This window comes from Ischnura elegans, chromosome 8 (assembly GCF_921293095.1).
Source record: "Ischnura elegans chromosome 8, ioIscEleg1.1, whole genome shotgun sequence".
Lineage (NCBI taxonomy): Eukaryota > Metazoa > Arthropoda > Insecta > Odonata > Coenagrionidae > Ischnura > Ischnura elegans.
In genome coordinates this window covers 171,286-180,137 of record NC_060253.1, presented here as the reverse complement: position 1 = coordinate 180,137, position 8,852 = coordinate 171,286, and positions in this window count along the sequence as shown.

The following is an 8,852-nucleotide window of genomic DNA, read 5'->3' as shown; positions in this document are numbered from 1 at the left end:
AATAATTCGTAGTGACGTCATTTTCATGCTACATTATTTTAGTAAAACTGGATAAGGCAAGCTTCATTATTATCGAAATATTATAAACTTTTTAGTGATTTAATCCTCTTAGTGCCGCGGGCCGATGTATCGGCTTTTGATTCTCAGCCGAAAAGTGCTATGAGCCGAAATATCGGCCTTGAGGTAATTAGTTATTCAAATTAATAATTATGCGGCAACCAAAAACTTGACTAAAAAATCGGGATTTATTATTGTGCTTAATTAATATAATAAGAGTAAAATATTAAAAACTGCATGTTAATATGCCAAAATAAGTGGCATAAAAGAAATTTTTTCTCGAAGATGTTTTAATGTATTAACATACCTTAGGTATTTCTCGCAAGTGTAACCCCAAAACTTACTGAATTAATTAACATTGTTCCCATTCGATCAGTCCAACCCCCTCCGAGGAAGGAAGAAATAGATGCCCATTTTTTCATGTATATTCATATTAAAAAAGCAGCTTTCTACCATCTTTTAAAAAAAATATGGCAATATTCATATTAAGTAATGGTTAAATTGTTATTATAGTATTGACGTTATTTACCAATTTCAGAAAGTTTTAACCACTGATATAAACCGTTTCAGGTGCTGACCACTTTGAATAGGGCGATTCATAGTTATAATGCCGTAGACAAAGTAGTTTGGATCTTTAAGATTTAGTGGTACACTAGTTTGCATACAATTATGTGCCACAGTTTTCTTTTATGCCTATCTTAGGTACTTGTCCATACACTGTTCAAATGAGTGGGTAGGTACATTAAGTAAGCTAGTACTGTGTAGCAGGATAGGGCAAAAGTGCTGGTGATAAAAGTGAATGTGGAGGCCCGATATCCGCGTGGGAGGAAAGGCGTGTCTTTAATGAGAAGTGCTGGATTTGGGATGATGGGAGAGTCTGAATAAGGATTTCATATCCCAGGGCGATAAGACGGGAAATTGGCCCATCCCTGTTCTGGGGAGGGTGCAGATTGGAGCCTTCTGTGGGGTTGAATGGAGGTGACTTAAGCCTTCGCAGGGGAAAAGAGAGGCTAGAGCTCATCCCGAATACTTTGTACAAACCGAGAATTGGGAAAGGGATGACAGTAATTTGATCTAGAATGCCGGTCTGGTTGCTTTTTTAATTGTAGTTAATCTTTCTCTGCGTAGGTAAAATCCAATTTTGGACGTTTTTATGGCATTTGATGCATTCAAACCCTAATAAAACTCCCAAAAAGTATTTGATATAAAGTTGGGGAAAAGTCGGGTTTTTTTCCTTCATGGATATGATCTATCATAATACTCCAAATTATTGAATTACGTATGCATTTATTTTTCCGGATATATTTCAAGAAACAAACAGTATTTAATCTTATATCTACCAAAAATGATTTTTTTCACGTTGGTGATCAAATTTAAGCACTCTTAATGAATCTTAGGTATTACAGCATAAATTTAGCTCAGGTTTTTTGACGCTCTCCAGAACGCAATTCTAGAATACCTTGAGAGATCCTGGAATTAATTATTTTCCTAAGGAAATATAATAACGTACCAACAACGTATTTAGTGACATTCTGAATTTTAACTCCTTTACTTGGTGAAATTTCTGTAAGTATCCCTTATAATAGTAACGGAAATCGTGCAAGGTCATTAATTACGAAGTCGTGAGCAGTTCCACATAAACCAGTGAATAGAATGAAGGCGTATCGTACACCTTAAGTTCATGCACGTTCCGTACCGTTGCGGATACAATGAGGGAATGACTGTATCGAAGACAGAAACAAGAGGTTGAAAGGACGGGGAGAAGTAAAAACGGGGAAAAGCGAACGTAACTAGTTGTAGTAGGGAATTTATTTTTTTGGAGTCGAGGGAAAAGGGGGGGCTTCGATATAATATAGATTTGAGTAGATGGTAATGCGGTATTTCTGAGTTTAAAGAGGATGGGCTCTACTCAGTTTACTTGCTTACACAGGTTGTCAATTGTTGCTGACTATATATGATTAAAAAAATGTTGCTTACTATTTACACAGGTTGCCAACATCCTGCCAGTTCCCATCGGAATTTAATTTTACCGCGAGCGAAAAGAACATGATGAATTAACAAGATACTATTTGATTATTTTGGTCAATAAGGTTCGTATTATCTTTCAGGAGAAATCGATTTGAAATACATTAGTGAGTTTAAAAGGGCAAAGTTATTATTGCGTATATTATTGCGATATTCGCCATTACACCTGTTATTTTAATATTGGAAAAGTTGTCCGGATAAACTCCGTGCCTGCCTTATAACTTTTCAACGTGGTATTCTAACGCTGAAGGGTAGCATTGTTTCGAAATACCGCTGATATAATTAGTTCACTTAATATCAGTGAAAAATCATAAAAAAGATACTGGCTTGGATCTTTTATGAACTTCTTTCTGTTATGTGCTAGTAATGAAAATACTATGTTAGGTTGAGACTTAAGATTACTTAGGATTAATTGCATTCAGCAGCAGTTCATTCATCCATTTTCACCTATCGTAAAAGGATTATGCATTTATGTATACTACTTTGGGACCTGCGGAGTCACTTGTTGTTTATTGATTCATAATTCTAACGAGCAACGACCTAGCTCCGAATAAATAGAATGCATTCATGTCTGCTGAAATGATGGACGGAAGTACGGCAAATGCGAGATAAATACAAAAAGCGAATCACATGAATCGGGACTTGACAAGGATAATTATTTCCATGGAAGTTGTTGGTTCGCCATAGAGGGGTGTGCGCAGGAGAGGGAATAATTAACATCTAACTATCGACAGATCCACTCTCCTGAAATAATCCTTTCAACCTACTTCCAGTCCGATTTTAACCGTCTACGCCCAACTCTTCCTCTGTTTTTCAGAGCATTCTCCAAGTAAAGAAGATGAGGGCATCGGCAAATGTTTTCTTTTATTCTTTCATCAATACGTAGAGTTTAATTTTAGCAAACGTGTTTATATGGTAAATGATAAAAATCCATGTTAACCTGAGTGCAGGCCATATGGTAGGTGGGTTATTGGATCAATGCCCTGAAAATGGATTGAAAATGGGGTGAAACGGGTGTTGTTGTGAGGTTAAATTTGCGTTGTGTTATCTGGATGGATTGAGAGCGAGAGAATGGGGAGTGTGGGAAGTGTGCGAAGGTGCTAGTGCCGTGGATGTTATGGTTCTGCTCTTTAACCAATCTCCTACACTTTCGACGCGAGCAATCATTAAATTTTCCACGTATGGGAAATTTTCTTGGTAGAAATCGCGTAACAAGACTGAATGTCAGTTGAAGTATGTGAAAAATATCAATAAAAGAAATTTAAAAGCAAGCTATCGTTAAAATGCCGATAACTGATTGAGGAGCTATTGAATTTCTTCTTCTTTTGTCGTAGATCCGTATAATGCTGGCATGAGTACATTCCCTTCAAAGCACACAGCATTGCTCAGTGGACGATTTTGGAACTGGAGTAGTCTATTTCCGAAAAATTATACCTTCTTTTACCTTCAATCACTGCTTTTTAAAAGTGTAGTTAGCATGGCAAATAAAAAAATACGTGTGAACTTGAATGCGGACAAAGGTTTGGGGCGGTAATTGGGCGAATGAAAAGGGCTGGGAGAAATTAGAAATGCTCTCTCCAAGTACTTCTCCAACACGTGCTTTCATTCTGTCTGACATGGAATCCCTCTCTGATATCGAATTAATTATAAATTTAATGTTAATAAGTTTTATTACTCCATGCAACAAATTAAATTTCAATTAAAACTCTTTCGAAAAGTTTACAATATTTTCACTCCGCGGACTTGTTGGAGCTTAGAACGTTTTAGTCTCCTCCTTAGTGTCACATTCCGAATTCTTCCGCTCCGCGGATTCATAAAATTCCCAGTTCCCGTCGGCTCGCATGCTAAGGTTCTTCGTTTCGCGGGAAGATGGCGGTGGGGCGGGGCGCACGTGTTTCGCGACGGCTGCCGGTGGAATGGGTTTGGGGGTGCTTCACCGCTGGGGAGACTCTTGGCTTTAATGGGTATTCCATTACAGGGCGAGGAAACGAAGAAAATCCTCTACACAGCCATGATCAGACCGATCATTACCTACGGATACCCCGCCTGGGGCTCCATCGCCAAGACCCACCTAAACAGGCTCGAAGTCCTTCAGAACCGGGCTCTGAGAACAATCACAGGCGCACCATGGTTCGTCCGCAACACTTACATTCACAACAACTTACAAATCAAAACTATACCTGACTTCCTACTCGACATTGCCACAGCCTTCGAAGACTCCCTACATAGAACACAAAACGAACTTCTCACACCAATCAGGACATACCAAGACAACCCACACTTTAAGTACCACCGATCTAGAAGAGCCCTTACACAACCCACACAATAAAACACTAAATGACCATCTAAATACAGAACCGCCGAACACAAAAAACATGCCGAACACCGTATTAGCTGAACACACAGCTTTAGCTGAAGATCGTGATATTGACTGCTCACACAGTTACCACAAATGCGATACGATGCGGGGTGAGGGTGGGATTTCTTATGCCGCTCGCTCCCTCCGGAGGGAAGATGTAAAGAAGGTCCACGCTAAGACGAGGGGAGCAGGATGTCAGACACGGGGCAGAAATGATGCATTATGGGCCGGAAATTCCTGTGTTTGTGCGTGTGTGAGAGAGGGAGAGTTTTTCCGGTTTGCCATCTCGTGAATGGACGTTGAACATATGCTGCATATAGATATAATTGTGCTAATAATTTTGATAAGTGCGATATCTCTGTTGCCAGAACTACGTTGCAGTGTATAAGAACGAGTATAATTCCGCGGGTGTATTTAAGGAATTATAATTACTATCCTCAGACAGTATTTATTGGTCTTACACACTGTGAAGCAACAGTGTTTGATGGGCAGGATGACGAGGAAATTATGTGGGATGATGGGAAAGCATCGTGTAACGATCCGTAACCATTGGAATACTTATTCTTTCTGGATTGAAGATTTTAAGGTGGTCGGCACTAAGAGAAGAAGAAAAGTTCCTCAGAGAAGCCATAAAGGTAGTTTATGGATTGGGATGAAGAATTCAGATATGTTTCGTTGAACTGAATTATTCCGTTAGTTTCAAAACTGACTTATTCTCAGGAAAACTATGCAGGTTTCTCTGCGCAATTTTTTTCAGACAGTATTCCTAAACGCTCGCGGCTGAGCTTTAAGCCACCGAGTGCGTCCACCGGGTTGCGGATGGTGGGTCAACCTCTAGATATAGAGGTTAGCTGCGATATAAGCAAGTTTACTTGTCGAATAAGCAGTCGTGGACAAAAAGCGGCGGTTATCCGAGGTGGTATGGGTCCAAGGTTCTTAGACTGTAAGGTTACCTCATTCGTAACTGCGCATGCGCCAGCAAAGTCCCGTTACGTCACTGTAGACCCTGTATCCCAGCTGATCCTAGCCATTTCATTGTTTGCACGCTAGAAATTGAGAGATAATAAGTTCCTGAGACCTTGCGCCGCCTTGTGTTTAACGCGAATCTGAACACATTTCCTGCAATTTCACTGGAAATCGTCTTTGTGATCCACTACTCATAATACGAACTTTTTGTGGGTGAAGAGCGCCTTTAATCGTCGGATATGCCAGGCTCACGTTGTACTGTGGCAACGTGCTCCAACAGATTGTCGAAAACGAAGAAAGCTGGGCGTAATGTCTCATATCACAGGCGAATGCTTAAATTGAAAAATCATTTTATTGTATGTATTAACTAAGCGAATAATTGACCGTGTCTTGCCCCCCACACATGTGAAAAAAGTGGTGAAAGTGAATCAGTCAGACAAAGTGGATATGCTAAAGATTTCGTAATCAAGAACTTAGATGCCCCTATTGCATTGGAAAATCAGGAATTCTTCCTTTTGAATACAAATCGAACTTAATATTTTGCGCTTTCATTCAGGCAGGGACTATTTTGCAAATTCATCGTTTACCTCGTAGGCTATCAGTCTCACAGCGGGCTAGAATCGAAAAAAGCTGGCCAAAACCTCAAAATCGATTTTTTTGAGCTAGGAAGTTGAAACTTCGCATACACATTCTCAAATAAATTGTGCATAACTACCCTGATTATTTTGGTCCTGTGTTTTCACTTTAACAATATATGTGAGGTCAAAGTTGAGCAAATTTAGCGAAAAACGACCACCCTCGATTTTTTCTGAAAATTGCCGAATTTATCCTCGTGCAGTGGTTTTATAAATTCTTTTATCGACAAAAATGTTATACCATCTTAATTGACACTTCTTATTCTTTCATTTGAAAGGTTTTTAAAGATTTTGTTTCATCAATAACCATAGATACATAACAAAATGGCGGAGCCTGTTTTCAACCCATTTTTTACATAAACGTAGAAAAAAAGTAGACATTGTCACCGGCTTACACTAAGTAACTTATATCATGTCGTTATTTGAAGCTTCTACATTGTGAATCTAAAGTCAAACCTTGCACCAATTTGCAACCCCGAATTTTAAATCGTTTTTTCGAACGCACGGACGACTCCGGTTGTGGCCGGCGGCGGCGGAGAGTACGGCGACGCGGCAAGCGGGTGGATGCAATATGGTCTCATTCACTTTTATGTGTGGATAACAGATATATTATTGACAGAAAATAATCACCAGAAAGTAAAATTTATAAATATTGCTACGAATGACTCTCATTATGCAATCGTTGGGCACTGCAAGAGGTGCACTGGAAGGTTTCTTTCTTTGAGTGCATTCCATGGAGAATGGACTTAAATCGCGTTCTTAAAGTGGGGAAACGGACTCTTTTATTAACTAACAAGCTCTTTTTCTAGGCAAGAGCCCTCGATGATCCATGGCCTCCACTTCCTAACCTGTCATACATATTTAAAGGCCTTCGGACAACGGTCGTTTTATAGTATTGTTGTAGTGCCGAGTCCTTCGAACTTGTTTTTGGTTTGAACTCCTTTTAGCTTCATAAGCTTCGGAAGACATATTACTCTCATCGAATAATGTATTCTTTCTAAGAATAACAGTTCATTTTAATCTATGTCTTATGCTCAATATAAAGTATTGATTTAAATCTCTTACCTATATATCAACGTCATTATTCTTAATGAACTGCGCTGCTGACAAAATGGTTATTTTTCAGGAATATTTTACCATAAAAACATAACATAAACAAAAGCAACACAATTTACGCTTTTCCCAACTAACATTCTGCAATTAGCACTGTCAGCAATAAAAGGTTACTGTTTTTCATTCACTATCTGACGAGTTTTTATCACTTTCACTGTCTGAGCTAAATCATTGTTTTCCTTTTTCAAAAACAGATCCATTGCATTGTTCGGTAAGCTGTGTGTTTCCTCCAGTTTAATTGGCATAATTTTTGTCATTATCAGTTATGACATTAGGAGTTGTCTTTGAAATAAATCCCTATTTGTGGCCTCTCGTGCCATTTTTCTAGTCAACCGTTCGCGGAACTTTCTCACGTCCTTATATCGTGCCTATATTGCTTCCCCTGTCAGTTGTCGCAATTAAGAATGGACTCTGTTGCAATGTCAGCTCCTTGAATGAAGACCTTATGCACGGTTGGTGGCATACCATAATTGTATTAAAAGCGTCAGTGAGAGAGAGAGAGAAAATTAAATTATTTGGAGAGGAAATCTAGAATAATTGTGATGACTTTTGAATACTCGTGCCTGTTTCATGCTTCGCCTAACGAACAGCATTTTTTACCTAAACAAGAAGGCACAAAGGTGCTCACGAGCAATAATTCATGAGACATAGGCCCTCGTTGCCACGTGCAATTATATTTCGCATGTCCTCACTGCTATCAAAGCCGTGTTTGCAAATTAAAGTGCACTTTATATGCGACCCGAAACTAGGATCTGTGGAAATGCACGTTAAGATTCGAGTCGCAGTAAGAGAACAGAACCATTTTTGGAAACTTCTTATATAACCTCTGCTACAATAATTTCACTCGGGTAAGTGAAATCATATGCTCGCGTCACTATCTCATCGCTGGGGTTAATATTATATCCCTGGCATTTCAGATTTTCGAAGATTCTTGCACCGAAATTTGGTGAGCTGCATGGACACAATTACTTATTGAGAGGGCCTTTTAATCTGACATAACATAATATTCGGGGTTGCATTTTATCCACTTGGCAAGAGTTCTTCTTGCCTCCGAGGATGGTCACTGTATCTTCCTTTTGCACTCGTTTTCCTCCTATTCGTTCTTTCGATACAACCCTGAAAACATGAATTGACGTCCATCTGCACTGGCTAAACTAGAGCAACATGTGAATTGTGCTGCATAAGGAATAGTTATTAATTGCTTTAAATCAAGAATATAAACTAAATAAGAATAATGAACTCTTCAAGCACCAAGACAGTACTTGATTTGGCAAAATTCGGCAAAATCAAGTACTGTATTGAGCCATTTTCCATCACGTTTAAGGAATATATTAACTGTTATTTTTTAAAAGTTTATTAGTTAGTAAAAGAGTCCGTTTCCCCACTTTAAGAACGCGATTTAAGTCCATTCTCCATGGAATGCACTCAAAGAAAGGAACCTTTCAGTGCACCTCTTGTAGTGCCCAACGATTGCATAATGAGAGTCATTCGTAGCAATATTTATAAATTTTACTTTCTGGTGATTATTTTCTGTCAATAATATATCTGTTATCCACACATAAAAGTGAATGAGACCATATTGCATCCACCCGCTTGCCGCGTCGCCGTACTCTCCGCCGCCGCCGGCCAGAACCGGAGTCATCCGTGCGTTCGAAAAAACGATTTAAAATTCGGGGTTGCAAATTGGTGCAAGGTTT